We start from the raw sequence: 13,756 nt of genomic DNA on the forward strand, positions 1-13,756 counted from the left end.
GTCAATAGCAGCGCTTTCCAGAACTTTGTTTTCATGACAAACCAGTGGGCTTTCCAGGTATAAAGTTAGCATCATATATCTAATGACTGTTAAAAAGAAAAGGGGAATTTAAAGCCAGATATTTAGCAGCAAATAGCATTTAATAAGGATGTATTTTCAAGAGGAGAAAAATCAACTAGGAAAGTCAAGTGGCCAGTGGAAGCCCCAGGAGGAACAGTTAGCTGACATTCATATTGTTGGTATACAAGATTTAAAAGTTTTACTTTAATAGAATTGCTGCCAATACTTCAGAGAACATAGCTGTCTTTTTCAGTCATTTATGTGTTTCACAGAGAATAGGTAAATATAGGACACTATTTCTTTGAAAAACATGATTTTATATATATATATACACATAGAAATAATTCTAACTGCATTTTCACAATTAAAATATGTACATTTTACACAATTAGTTACTGAAAGCTAAACTTATAATAAATTTCACCATTTCAGTATAAATTAGGTTATTATTTAAGCAATGTTAAATGAGATAAATGTTCTTCAAAGTGAAAGAAAGAGTGTGCAGCAATTTTTTAAAAAGTTTAAGTCTGTTACATTTTGTCTCATGGGCCTCATTTTTGAAACAGCAATTCTCTTTCTAAAACAAACTCAAAGCTTTTATTTTTTAATTCAAAATCCCACTGTCTGCAATCTGCAGCAGTTTCCAAATGGAAAAAGATGCCCTACAGCTCTGCTGGCTTTTACACAAAATATTTCTGTAAGAAGAGAAAAGCAGTTCAAAATAAGAACAGAAAAGGAAGACTTAAAAATATAGACTATAGAAAAATCCAAACACATTATGATTCTCCAAATAATGAATCTGCTGATTGGTTTTTCTTTTAGAATTTGAGTTATAGCAGATTCACATTTTTTAATCAACTGATAATCTGGAATCAAAGACATATATACTTTAATATTTTACCATTTGTTCAAATTTGTCATGTAAGAATTACTTGATTTGTGAATGAGCCTAGCTATAAGGATTATGTTCTAAATGGGGTCCCTTATTACTACACTCACACCAAAGGTGCTTTCTTTATTTCAGAAACCCAACTGCACTTGGCAAAACTACATATAATTGAAACCACTGAAGAACATTTCTTCAACAGAAGACGACCAAAAGAATTTCCTGTTCATTAGTTGCTGTTACTATTCGTTTTCAAGGAATCTGAATCTAGCACAGGAGACAGACAGATCAGGCCTGGTGAGGGCTGCTCAGAAAGATGGGACATAGGAATCAGGTATGTGGGGGGAATTTGGGGGATCCTAGAGGCACGCGCCAAACTGGGTTCTTCATTGGATCATTTAACCAGTCCATAGCAATGTAATACCAAGAAGGTAGGAACACATGGAACACACGAACTCTTAGGTAAGGAAGAAGGAGACTCAAGTAGGTCTGGCAGAATTGAAGAAGTAAGATCGAATACAGACCATGAGGCAGGCATTCAACAGAACAGTCAGAGATGATATGAGGAGTGGACCAATTAAAAGGGTAGTTCCAGAACCAATTCCACAAACAGGATCTTTCATCCCTGGCTATCCTTATCTGGTAACAGTCTCATTTTGTCTGGATAGGGTTCTTAAGGTTTCTGAGATTATATTATCTCCAGGGCTTTCAGTTCTCCCACAGAAATAGGAGATTCTTTTTTTAACTTAAAAAAATTAATCATTTCTCCATTTTCTCCAATTTTTTGACATGTATTTTATAATTTTTCCTCATTAATAACATCACAATAAACATCCATCAGCACACATCTCGCACACTGTATTTTTTAAAAGTAAAGTCTTGAACTTCCTCTTTTTCCAGCTGGAACTATGGAGGGTGCAGAAGAGAAGAAGAAGAAGGTTCCTGCTGTGCCAGAAACCCTTAAGAAAAAGCGAAGGAATTTCGCAGAGCTGAAGATCAAGCGCCTGAGAAAGAAGTTCGCCCAAAAGATGCTTCGAAAGGCAAGGAGGAAGCTTATCTATGAAAAAGCGAAGCACTATCACAAGGAATATAGGCAGATGTACAGAACTGAAATTCGAATGGCGAGGATGGCAAGAAAAGCTGGCAACTTCTATGTACCTGCTGAACCCAAATTGGCATTTGTCATCAGGATCAGAGGTATCAATGGCGTGAGCCCAAAGGTCTGAAAGGTATTGCAGCTTCTTCGCCTTCGTCAAATCTTCAATGGAACCTTTGTGAAGCTCAACAAGGCTTCAATTAACATGCTGAGGATTGTAGAGCCATATATTGCATGGGGGTACCCAAATCTGAAGTCAGTAAATGAGCTAATCTACAAGCGTGGTTATGGCAAAATCAATAAGAAGCGAATTGCTTTGACAGATAACGCTTTGATTGCTCAATCTCTTGGTAAATATAGCATCATCTGCATGGAGGATCTGATTCATGAGAGCTATACTGTTGGAAAATGCTTCAAAGAGGCAAATAACTTCCTGTGGCCCTTCAAATTATCTTCTCCACGAGGTGCAATGAAGAAAAAGACCACCCATTTTGTAGAAGGTGGAGATGCTGGCAACACGGAGGACCAGATCAACAGGCTTATTAGAAGAACGAACTAAGGTGTCTACCATGATTATTTTTCGAGTCTCATCAGCTTAATAAACAGTACCTGCTCTCAAAATGAAAATAAATAAATAAATAGTCTTAGAAGTAGAATCAACAGGTAAATGGAGACACAGTGTTAAAATGATCCTTCAAAAAGGTTGCACAACTTCACATGCCCAGCAGAAATGCATGTCACTACCTGTTTCCTTAGGCCTTCATGAATTTCTATCTGTGAGTTAGGTGGAAAATAGCTTATTGCTGTTTTAATTTTTTTAAACTTTACCAGTGAAAATAAAGATTTCTTATTGTCAATTTCTACCAAAAATTACATTGGAATTTTGAAAGAAATTGCATTGAATTTATAGGTCAATTATGGGAGAATTACCATCTTGACAATATTGAGCTTTGTAATCCATAAACAGAGAATAGCTCTCCTCTTATTTAGATATTTTTAACATTTCTCTCAGGAATATTTTGTTTTTAATGCTTAAGTCTTCAATTTATTTTGTTTACTTGTAAATATTTTATTATTCTCAATGTCATTATGAATTAAATGGCTTTCTTAATTTCATTTTCAAATATTTCACAGATAGTATATAAAAGTGCGATTTTTACGTATTTTATCCTGTAAGCTTGTTTAAATCAGGTATTAGTTCTAGTACATCTTTAATAGATTTTGTGGAATTTTCACTATACAGGATCATAATATTTGATACATTTGTACTTCTTTCTTTCCATTCTGGATACATTATTATTATTATTATTATTATTATTATTATTATTACTATTATTTTGCCTTGGTACACTGGCTAGAACTTTCAATACAATGTTGAATAAAAGTGGCAAAAGCAGACATCTTTGCCTTGTTCTTAGGAGGAAAAGAATTAAATCTTTCAACATTAATTTTATTAGCTGTGGAGTTTTCATAGATGTCCTTTATTAAGTTGAGTAAATTTGCTTCTAGTCCTAATTTGCCAAGAATTTTTAAAATCATAGATGGTGCTTGACTTTTTCAAATGCTTTTTCAGCCTTTATCAAGACAATCATGTGATTTTTTTCCTTTATTCTATTAACATGCTGTGTAACATTAATTGATTTCCTAACGTTAAAACAATCTTGGATTCCTGCGATAAATCCCACTTGGTCGTGGTGTATAATTGTTTGTATATGTTGCTAGATTCCGTTTACCAAAATCTCATGAAGGGCTTTTGTGACTATTTTCATGACAGGTATCAATCTATAGTTTAATAGTGATATATTTGTCTGGCTTTGATATCAGAGTAATACTTGCCTCACAGAATTAACTGAGAAGTATTCCTTCTTCCTCAATATTCTGAAAGAGTTTTCAAAGAATTAAAATTATTTCTTCTTTAAATAGTTGATGTAATTCACCAGTGAAGCCATTTGTCTTAGACTTTTCTTTGTGAGAATATTTTAATTGTCAATTAAATTTCTTATTATATTTCAATTCAGGTTTTCTATTCTTGGGACAGTTTTGATAATTTGTATCTCTCTAGAAATTTGTCCATTTATCTATGTTGTACAAATTGTTGGTATACCAAGTTTTTAGTAATATCACTTTATAATCCTTTCGTTTTCTATAAAATCAATAGTGGTATCCTATCCTTTGACTCCTAACTTGGGCAATTTCCAACTCCTCATTTTTATGGTTTGTCAGTCACGCTAAAGTTTGTCAATCTGGTTGATCTTTTCAAAGAACCAATACTTGGCTTCATTAATTTTCCATATTTGTATGTATTAAATCTTAGCTTTTGCTCTAATCTTTTTTTTTTTTATCCTTTCTTCCACTTGCTTAGAAGCTTGCTTTGCTTTTCTTTTTCTGGTTTCATCAGGTGAAGTTTAGGTTACTGATTTGAGAACTTTATTTTTGGATATAGGTGTTTAAAGCTATAAATTTTTCTCTAAGCACTGCTTTAGCTGCATTCTATAAATCTTGATATGCCATATTTTTGTTTCAATTCAGTTTAAAATATTTTCTAATTTCCCTTGTAATACCTTCTTTGACCCATTACTTATTTAAAATTGGGTTATTTAATTTCCAAACATGTGAGGATTTCCCAGATTTTCTTTTGTTGTTTACTACTAATTTATTATTGTCGAGGTCAAAGAATACACTTCGTATTTCAACCCTTCTAAATTTTAGACTTGTCTTGTATCCAAGCATATGGCTATCCTGGAGAATGTTCCATGAGTGCCTGCAGTCAGTGGGTGGGCTGATTTAAATCATCACCCAAGTCTCAGACACACCCAGGAGTGGCACAAGTACAAACAGATCCAAAGAAGCACAGCAAAGGCTTTGCAACAACTGAAACTGGAATCCGCCCACAGAAGATGAGACAAGACTTTCTCACTGAAAAGAACTGGGAATTCTAACAGGACTCAGAGATTACAAAACATTCAGTATATACTCTTTCTGCTTGCATATTCTTTCACTCAGTACGATTTTCAGATCCATCCATGCTGTTGTATCAATAATTCATTCCTTTTCACTGCTGAGTAATATTTCATTGTACATACCACATTTCATTTATCCTTTCACCTTCTGAGGAATATTTTGGTTGCCCAAGTTTTGAGCTTTTATGAACAAATCTGCTGTCAGTATGTGTGCACTAGTCTTTGTCTAGACATATCTTTATTTCTCTTAATACATAGGAATGGAATGACTGACATATGGTCATTGTGTATTTAGCATTTTAAGAAAACTGGCAGTTTTCTAATGTGGCTGTACTATTTTATGTACCCATCAGCAGTGTATAAGAGCTTCAGTTGCACCACAACTTTGTCAGCACTTGGTATTGTCAACCAGTCTTTATCATCTTAGTCATTCTAATGAACGTGTAGTGTCATCTCATTTTGGATTTTAATCTGCATTTCCTTGATGAATGATGATGATATTGAGCATCTTTTCATGTGGTTATTAGTCATTTGTATATCTTCTTCTGTGAAGTGTCTGTTCAAATCTTTTGCCTGTTTTTAATTGGGGTGTCTTTTTATTATTGAGTTGTAAGATTTCGTTTATATTTTAGATGCAAGTTCTTTGAAATACATGTATTGTAAGCCTTGTCTTCCATTTTCTGGTATGCCTTGTTTTTGTTTTTTTAATGATGTCTTTCAAAGAGCAAAAGTTTTTAGTTTTGGTGAAGTCTAATGTAGCAACCTTAACTGAAATTTAATTTCCAGTTTTATTGTATTGTGGTAAGAAATATGTGTTCTTGGACATGTTAAGTTTTAGAAATATACTGAAGGTTCCCTTACAGTCTACTAAGTCTGTTAACTGTTTTATGAGAACAGAGATTTAATACGTTGTGTCTAAATGGTGGAAAGTTGAAATACAGATTAAGATGGCAGACAGGAGGCAGGACTAGCTTGCAGTTCCTCTCCGACAGCCAGAGCAGTGTGTGGGGACTCACATCATGAACTTTGGCTCCAAGAACTACTGCAGAAACATAGCAGGAAAGCTGAGGGAATCCACAGACCCTTGGAAAGAACTGGATCACTGCTGCAGGCTTGCTTTCTCAATGGGAGGCTCATGGTCTGGAGCAAGTTCTCAGCCCTGATTGCCAGCTACCTGGAAATAGACTCAGTACTGTTAGAAGGGTACAGTGGGAGTTAGACTGGCCTTTAGGACTGAGGGCTGTGTGGGAGCAGGGTGAGGCCTGTGACTGCTGGCTTTCCCCCACTTCCCTGGTGACCTGTATGGCTCAGGAGAGGCAGCCATAATCCCCCTGGAAATATAACTCCACTCGACTGAGAACCACACTCCTATCCCCCACAGCAGTCACAACCAGCCCCACACAAGAAGAGGCTGAGCTCAGACACGCCTATCGCTGCCCCCACCTGGTGGTCTTTCTCTGCCTAACCTGGTATCAGAAGACAAAGGTCGTAATCTTTTGTGAGCTCTACGGCCCTGCCCACCGCCTGAGAAAAAGGAAGACTTAAGCCGATGTCCCTAGGGCAAGTTTGCATCCTCCCTATAGGACCATAACTGATGCACTCTTGAAGTGCCACCTCCTGGCTGGAAGCCAAACACAAAACCAGTGCACTAAACAAAAACAGAACCAAGGATCCTCAGAGTCCACTTCACTCCCCTGCTATTTCCACCAGAGCAGGTCCTGGTATCCATGGCTGCAAGATGTAAAGACAGATCACATCACAGGACTCTTTGCAGACACTCCCCAGTACCAGCCCACAGCCTGGTAGCTCTGCTGGGTGGCTAGACCCAGAAAAACAAAAACAATCACTACAGCTCTGCTCTTAGGAAGCCCCATTCCTAGGGGAAGGGGGAGAACACCATGTCAAGGGAGCACCCCACGGGACAAAATAATCTTAACGGCAGCAAACCCCAGATCTTCCCTCTGACACAGTCTACCCAAATAAGAAGGAACCAGAAAAAATATTCTGGTAATATGACAAAACAAGCTTCTTTAACACCTCCAAGAGATCATACCAGTTCACCAGCAATGGATCCAAACAAAAGGGAAATCTCTGAATTGCCAGAAAAAGAATTCAGAAGGTCAATTACTAAGCTAATCAAGGAGGCATCAGAGAAAGGTGAGGTCCAACATAAAGAAATCAAAAACATGATACAGAATACAAAAGAAGGGTTCTTCAGTGAAATAGACAGCATATATAAAAAACAATCATAATGTCTGGAAATCAAGGACACACTCAGAGAAATGCAAAATGCACTGGAAAATCTCAGTTAATAGAATTGAACAAGCAGAAGAAAGAACCTCAGAGCTCGAAGACAAGGCTTTCAAATTAACCCAATTCATTAAAGATGAGGGAAAAAAAATTTTTTTTTAATGAACAAAGCCTCCTAGAAGTTTGGGACTAAGTTAAACATCCAAACCTAAGAATAATTGGTGTTCCTGAGGAAGATGAGAAATCTAAAAGTTTGGAAAACATATTTGAGGGAATAATTGAGGAAAACTTCCCCAGTCTTACTAGAGACCTAGACATGTAAATACAAGAAGCACAAAGAACACGTGGGAAATTCATCACAAAAAGATCATCACCTACGCACATAGTCATCAGGTTATCCAAAGTCAAGACAAAGGAAAAAATCTTAAGAGCTGGGGCCAAAAGCATCAGGTAGCCTAGAAAGGTAAACCTATCAGATTGACAGCAGACTTCTTAGCAGGAACCCTAAAAGCTAGAAAGGAGTGGGGTCATATTTTTAGTTTCCGTAAACAAAACCATTATTAGCCAATAATTTTGTATCCAGTGAAACTAAGCTTTATAAATGAAGGAAAGATATAGTCTTTTCCAGACAAACAAATACTGAGAGAATTTGCCACTACAAAGCCACCACTACATGAACTGCTAAGAGGAGCTCTAAATCTTGAAACAAATCCTCTAAATACACCAAAGCATAAATCTCACAGGACCTATATAACAATAACATAATGAAAAAAAAAACAAAACAAAACAGTAGGTATTCAGGCAACAAATAGCATGATGAATAGAATAATACCTCACATCTCAATACTAACATTGAATGTAAATGGCCTAAATGCTCCACCTAAAAGACACAGAATGGCAGAATCAATAAGAATTCACCAATCAAATTTCTGCTGTCTTCAGTAGACTCACCTAACACGTAAGGACTCACATAAACTTAAGGTAAAGAGGTAGAAAAAGATATTCCATGTAAATAAACACCAAAAGCAAGCAGGAGTAGCTATTCTTATATCAGACAAAACAAACTTTAAAGCAACCACAGTTAAAGAAAACAAACAGGGACATTGTATAATGGCAAAAGGACTAGTCCAACAGGAAAATATCACAATTCTAAATATGAATGCACCTAACACTGGAGCTCCCAAATGTATAAAACAATTACTACCAGACCTAAGAAATGAGACAGGTGGCAATGCATAGTGGGGTACTTTAATACTCCACTGACAGCACTACACAAGTCATCAAGACAAAAAGTCAACAAGAACAATGAATTTAAACTATACCCTACAACAAATGGACTTAACAGATATTTACAGAACATTCTACCCAACAACTGCAGAATATACACTCCATTCAGAAGGACATGGAACATTCCCCAAGATAGACCATAATAAGCCACAAAATGAGTCTCAGTAAATTTAAGAAAATAAAAATTATATCAAATACTGATGGGAATGTAAAGTAGTACAACCACTATGGAAAACACTGTAGAGATTCCATAAAGAACTAAAAGTAGATCTACTATTTGATTCAACAATCACACTTCTAGGTGTCTACCCAGAGGAAAAGAAGTCATTATATGAAAAAGATACTTGGGCACACATGTTTATAGCAGCACAATTTGCAATTGCAAAAATATGGAACCAGCCCAAATGCCCATAAATCAACGAGTGGATAAAGAAATTGTGATATATATACGTACATACATACACACACACACACACACATATATATATACACACACACACACAAACACACACACACACCATGGAATACTACTTGGCCATAAGAAGGAATAAAATAATGGCATTCACATCAACTTGGACGTTATTGGAGACCATTATTCTAAATGAATGGAAAACCAAACATCATATGTTCTTACTCATAAGTGGGAGCTAATGTATGAGGACACAAAGGCATAAGAATAATACAACAGACTTTGAGGACTCGGGGAGAAGGATGGGTGGGGGAGGTGAGGGTTTAAAGACTACACACTGAATAAAGTGTACACCGCTAGGGTGATGGGGGCACCAAAATCTCAGAAATCACCACTAAAGAAATTATTCAAGTAACCAAGCACCACCTGTGCCCCAAAAACCTACTGAAATAAAAAAATTAAAAAAATTAAAAATAAATACAGAAGTAAATAAAAATGTTAAACTTGATCAGCTATTCCACTCCTAGGTACAGTAGTCCCTCCTCATATGTTCTAAGACCCTCAGTGGATGTCTGAACTTTGGGTAGTAACAAACCCTATATGCACTATGCTTTTTGCTATATAGCTGCAATGTATAGGGCAGGTAGGGTATACAGCATGGATATTCTGGATAAAAGGATGAGTCATGCCTTGAGTAGGACACAGCAGGACGGCATGAGATTTCATCAAGTTACTCAGAACAGTGTACAATGTAAATCTTATGAATTCTTTATTTCTGGAATTTCCCGTTTAATATTTTTGGACTGTGGTTGATGGAAGGTAACTGAAACCACGGAAAATGAAACTTTGGATAAGGTGGGACTACTGTACTTATTGGATATGTCTACAAAAGTAAAAGTAAAAAAAATAAAATGCTAAAAAAGAAAAAGTCAAAATATAGCTTTCATATAATTTGTTAGTTACATCCCATTTGGGTTTTACCCACTGAACTGTCAAAGATGGAGAAAAACATATGAAAACATCCCATGATTATCTATGTCCATTTCTCCATGTATTCCTAACATCTTTTCATATTTCAATTGAGTACTCTTGCCTTTAGCATGCAAAAATATATCCCTTTGTCCAGTTTATTGACTTGTATTGATCTAATTTGTATGATAGTGTTACAATCCTACTTTCCTTTTTTTCTGAATATAAGTGACATATTTTCATCATCAATTTAATATAATTTTTGTGTTAACTTTATTTTAGTTATAACTTCTACAAACAGCATATTTATGGATTTAAGTATTCTAATCAATACCATTTTACTAGAAAAATTTAACCTATTAATGTTTATTATTACAATTATATACTCTATCTTATTTTGGACATTTTATAGTATTTCTGCTTCTGTTCCTTTGGCAGCATCTCCTCTCAAGCTTTGCTTTTTATCTTTTCAAGATTTTTATAAGAAAGCACAACTTGTTAATTTTATTAATGCTCATATTTAAACATTTCAAAATTATTTTTACCTACATTTCCCTAATTTTAAGAATCTTATGAGTCTCACATATTTATGACAAAGAGTTTTAGTATACTTTGCTTCTCCAACTCTCACTATTCATCTACTTTTGGTCCTTGTTAATGTAATCTAGGGATATAAATTCAAGTTGTTAATACATTTGTATTTTCTGTTTTATATACCTTCCTTTTCAAAAAATAAATTAATATTATAATTCTAAGTATATTTGTAACAATTATTTAAATTTGTTTCTAATTCTTTGGGGTTCCAGGGTTCTCTACTCATCCTTTCATATGATGGTTCCTTATGTGTGGGAAGTCTTATGCTTCATTTCTGGATTGGTTCACGTTTTCATACAAATTTTTTCCAGAAAAATGTGGTATATATTACATGAGCTCTTATATATAAGAACATGCTTTCCTATTGTTTTGTAAGCAAAAAACTCCTTGGTTGTGTATAGAATGGAATCACCACATTTTTTTTTACTGCATGCATATTACATACATGTTTATTACATGCATTACATTATATGTAACATGAATGCTGCAGTTTCAGCCTACCATACCATGGCTGTGGATCCAGGCATTTCCGCACTCCTGGAGGCTGGGGAAGGTCCCCGCTTCCCTAGCTGGCTCAGAAGTGCTTGCTCCTGCTGTCTGGCTTCTTCCTGCTGTCCGTGCCCACTCTGATGTTGGAGCAAAGTTAGGGCTGAGCCTGGGTACTGTCGCAGCTGGCCAGGTGGGCACACACTCAGGGCAGTACTGACATGCCAGCCTCCTGCTGCCTCAGCCATCTCTTTACTTTGGCTGCCAATGAGCATAGGAGGGAAGCCAAGGGGGTGCTGATGGCAGCTCACTGCTGGCCTGCAGGCAACCCTTAGCACCCACAGCCTGGGCACCATGAACAGCAGCAGGGGGCAGACAGGCTCCTGCTCATAAGGGGGTGGGTCCCTAGTGAGGCCTCAGCTTCAGGCCAGGGAGGGCCTGAAGGCTGGGGGCCTGGCTTAAAGTCACACAGACTGGAGTGGGAACTCCTGGTGCCTTTTCTGGGCCTGCCCATGGCTGCCCATGGACCAATCAGTGTGCACTTCCTCCCATCTGAGGCCCATAAAAGCCCCAGGCTCAGCCAGACAAGAGCAGATGTGGGGACAACCAGCTGCAGAGGGGAGCTACCAACTCCAGGGCCTCCTCTCTCCTAAGAGCTGCAGATGTCAGGACAACCAGCTGCAGACAGGAGCAACTCATCCCAGGGCCTACTCTCTGCTGAGAGCTGCAGAGACATTGGGACCACCAGCTGCAGATAGGAGCAACCCACTCCATGGCCTCCTCTCTACTGAGAGCTGGGGAGATGAGAGGACGACCCGCCTACAGAGAGGAGAAACCCACTCTAGGGCCTCCTCTCTGCTGAGAGCTGCAGAGATGATGGGACTGCCTGTCTGCAGAGAGGGGCTTACCACTCCAGGGTCTCCTCTCTGCTAGGAGCTGAACACTCAGTGGGACACCCTGGCTGCAGAAAGGAGTTAGCCACTATGAGTCTCCTCTGAGCTGTTCTATTGCTCAATAAAGCTCCTCTTTGTCTTGCTCCCCCTCCACTTGTCTGTATACCTAATTTTTCTAGTTGCAGAACAAGAACTCAGGACCTGTCAAATGGCAGGGCTAAAAGAGCTACAATACAAACAAGGCCGAAACATGTCCCCTTACTCGCCTTGTTGCAGGCAAAGAGAAGGAGCGAAGAGCTGCAGCCCTGTGGGGACCCCAGACCAGGGCACTCCCAAGCCAGGGTTATGACTTCCTCTTTGGGTTCCTGTGGTTCCTGGCATCTCCAAGCTTCAGGGACCACCACGTTCCCCAGTGACAGCTGTGGAAGCTGCCTGCAGTATACCTGGTCCAGCCACAGCCTCACAGAGAGCTGACACTCATGCTGGCACCTGGAGCTGCCCACCCCACTGCAGCAGGTGGCATACCTGACTGCACAGTGGCCAGACCCCACACTTGCTCACACATCCCTCGATGCTCTATGCCTGACTCACCCTTGGCAGGTGTGGGATCCAGGCCAGTAGCATGAGCCAAGAGCAGCATGTCAGGCCAAGTGGGTGGAATAAGCCCAGTGGGCCTGAGCAAAACTCAGGAAAAGGTGCCACTGGCCACAGAGGTTTCTGGCCAAAAAAGTGATACCCCAGGAATCCCATAACCTAGGGCTCAGTCCTCAGTCAGATTCAAACATGAAACTTTCCTTAGGGACATTTCTCCCACCCAGTGTGTGCATGGGACTCCTAAGGAAGATAACTATAGTATAAAATCATAAATGAGTATTGAAACATTCTTTATAATCAGGAAAAACTGAAAATAAACTAAATATGCTTGAGTAGGGGAGCTGATAAAATACAATATATTCATATGATAAAATAAATTTAGTGTTAAAAAGATTGCACTAAAACAACATGGTTAGCACACAGACACATAATATTATATATAAATGGGCAAACAGAAATAATACTTAAAATCTGTTCATATTTATCCAATTTTTAAAAACACAAAAAACATTTATGCCTATAACATATTAATGCATAAATAATATATACATGCATATTATCTATGGGCATTATATATGCATATAAAATAAACTGAAATAATGCAGCCCTCCCCATTGGTTCCTGAAACCCTTCCAGATGCCAAAATCCACAGATAGGCAAGTTCCTTATATAAAATGATCTAGTACTTCCATACAACCTGTGCACATCCTCCCGTGTATTTTATCATTGCTAGATTACTTCTAATACCTAATATAACATCTACATGTCACTTCTATCACATGGATTCAACATAGTCCTCTGCACATGGCAAACTCAAGTTTTACTTTTTGGAGCATTGTCAAATTTTTCTAAATATTTTCGATCCATGGTTGGTTGAATCTGTGGAGGCAGAACCCATGGATATAAAAACACATGGATACAGAGGGCTGACTGTATGCACTCAATTAATTACAGTGGATTTCTCCAGGGAAGAAAGAATAATGTAATTAGACATGAATAACAAATTAAACTAAAGCTTCACCCGAATGTTTTAGTTTATATAAACCGCATTAACAATTATTACATCTTTGCAATGGGTACCCAGGTATTCGTAATAATTCCCTTTATTCTTTTACAAATTTTGTATTTTCTTTAAAAACTAAAAAAAAAAAACTACCACTCATCTTGTGTGAGAATTGGAGACAGCCTTTGTTCTTCACAACTGCCAGTTGAAAATAATTTACTGTAACTGATCAATAAGACACCATTTATAGAACATGAAGAAACACAGAC

At 37.6% G+C, this 13,756-nt stretch overlaps 1 protein-coding gene and 1 pseudogene across 15 annotated transcripts in view; one reads left to right on the forward strand and one right to left on the reverse strand.

Moving 5' to 3' along the window:
• Nucleotides 1–13,756, reverse strand: part of CEP112 (centrosomal protein 112) — a 569,199-nt gene that overhangs the window by 329,972 nt on the left and 225,471 nt on the right. The window lies entirely within an intron of this gene.
• LOC115894858 lies at nucleotides 1,834–2,656 on the forward strand (annotated as a pseudogene). Its single transcript, XR_004055075.1, has one exon. The product of XR_004055075.1 is annotated as a 60S ribosomal protein L7 pseudogene (transcript).

Source organism: Rhinopithecus roxellana, chromosome 19 (genome assembly GCF_007565055.1).
Source record: "Rhinopithecus roxellana isolate Shanxi Qingling chromosome 19, ASM756505v1, whole genome shotgun sequence".
Classification (NCBI taxonomy): Eukaryota; Metazoa; Chordata; class Mammalia; order Primates; family Cercopithecidae; genus Rhinopithecus; species Rhinopithecus roxellana.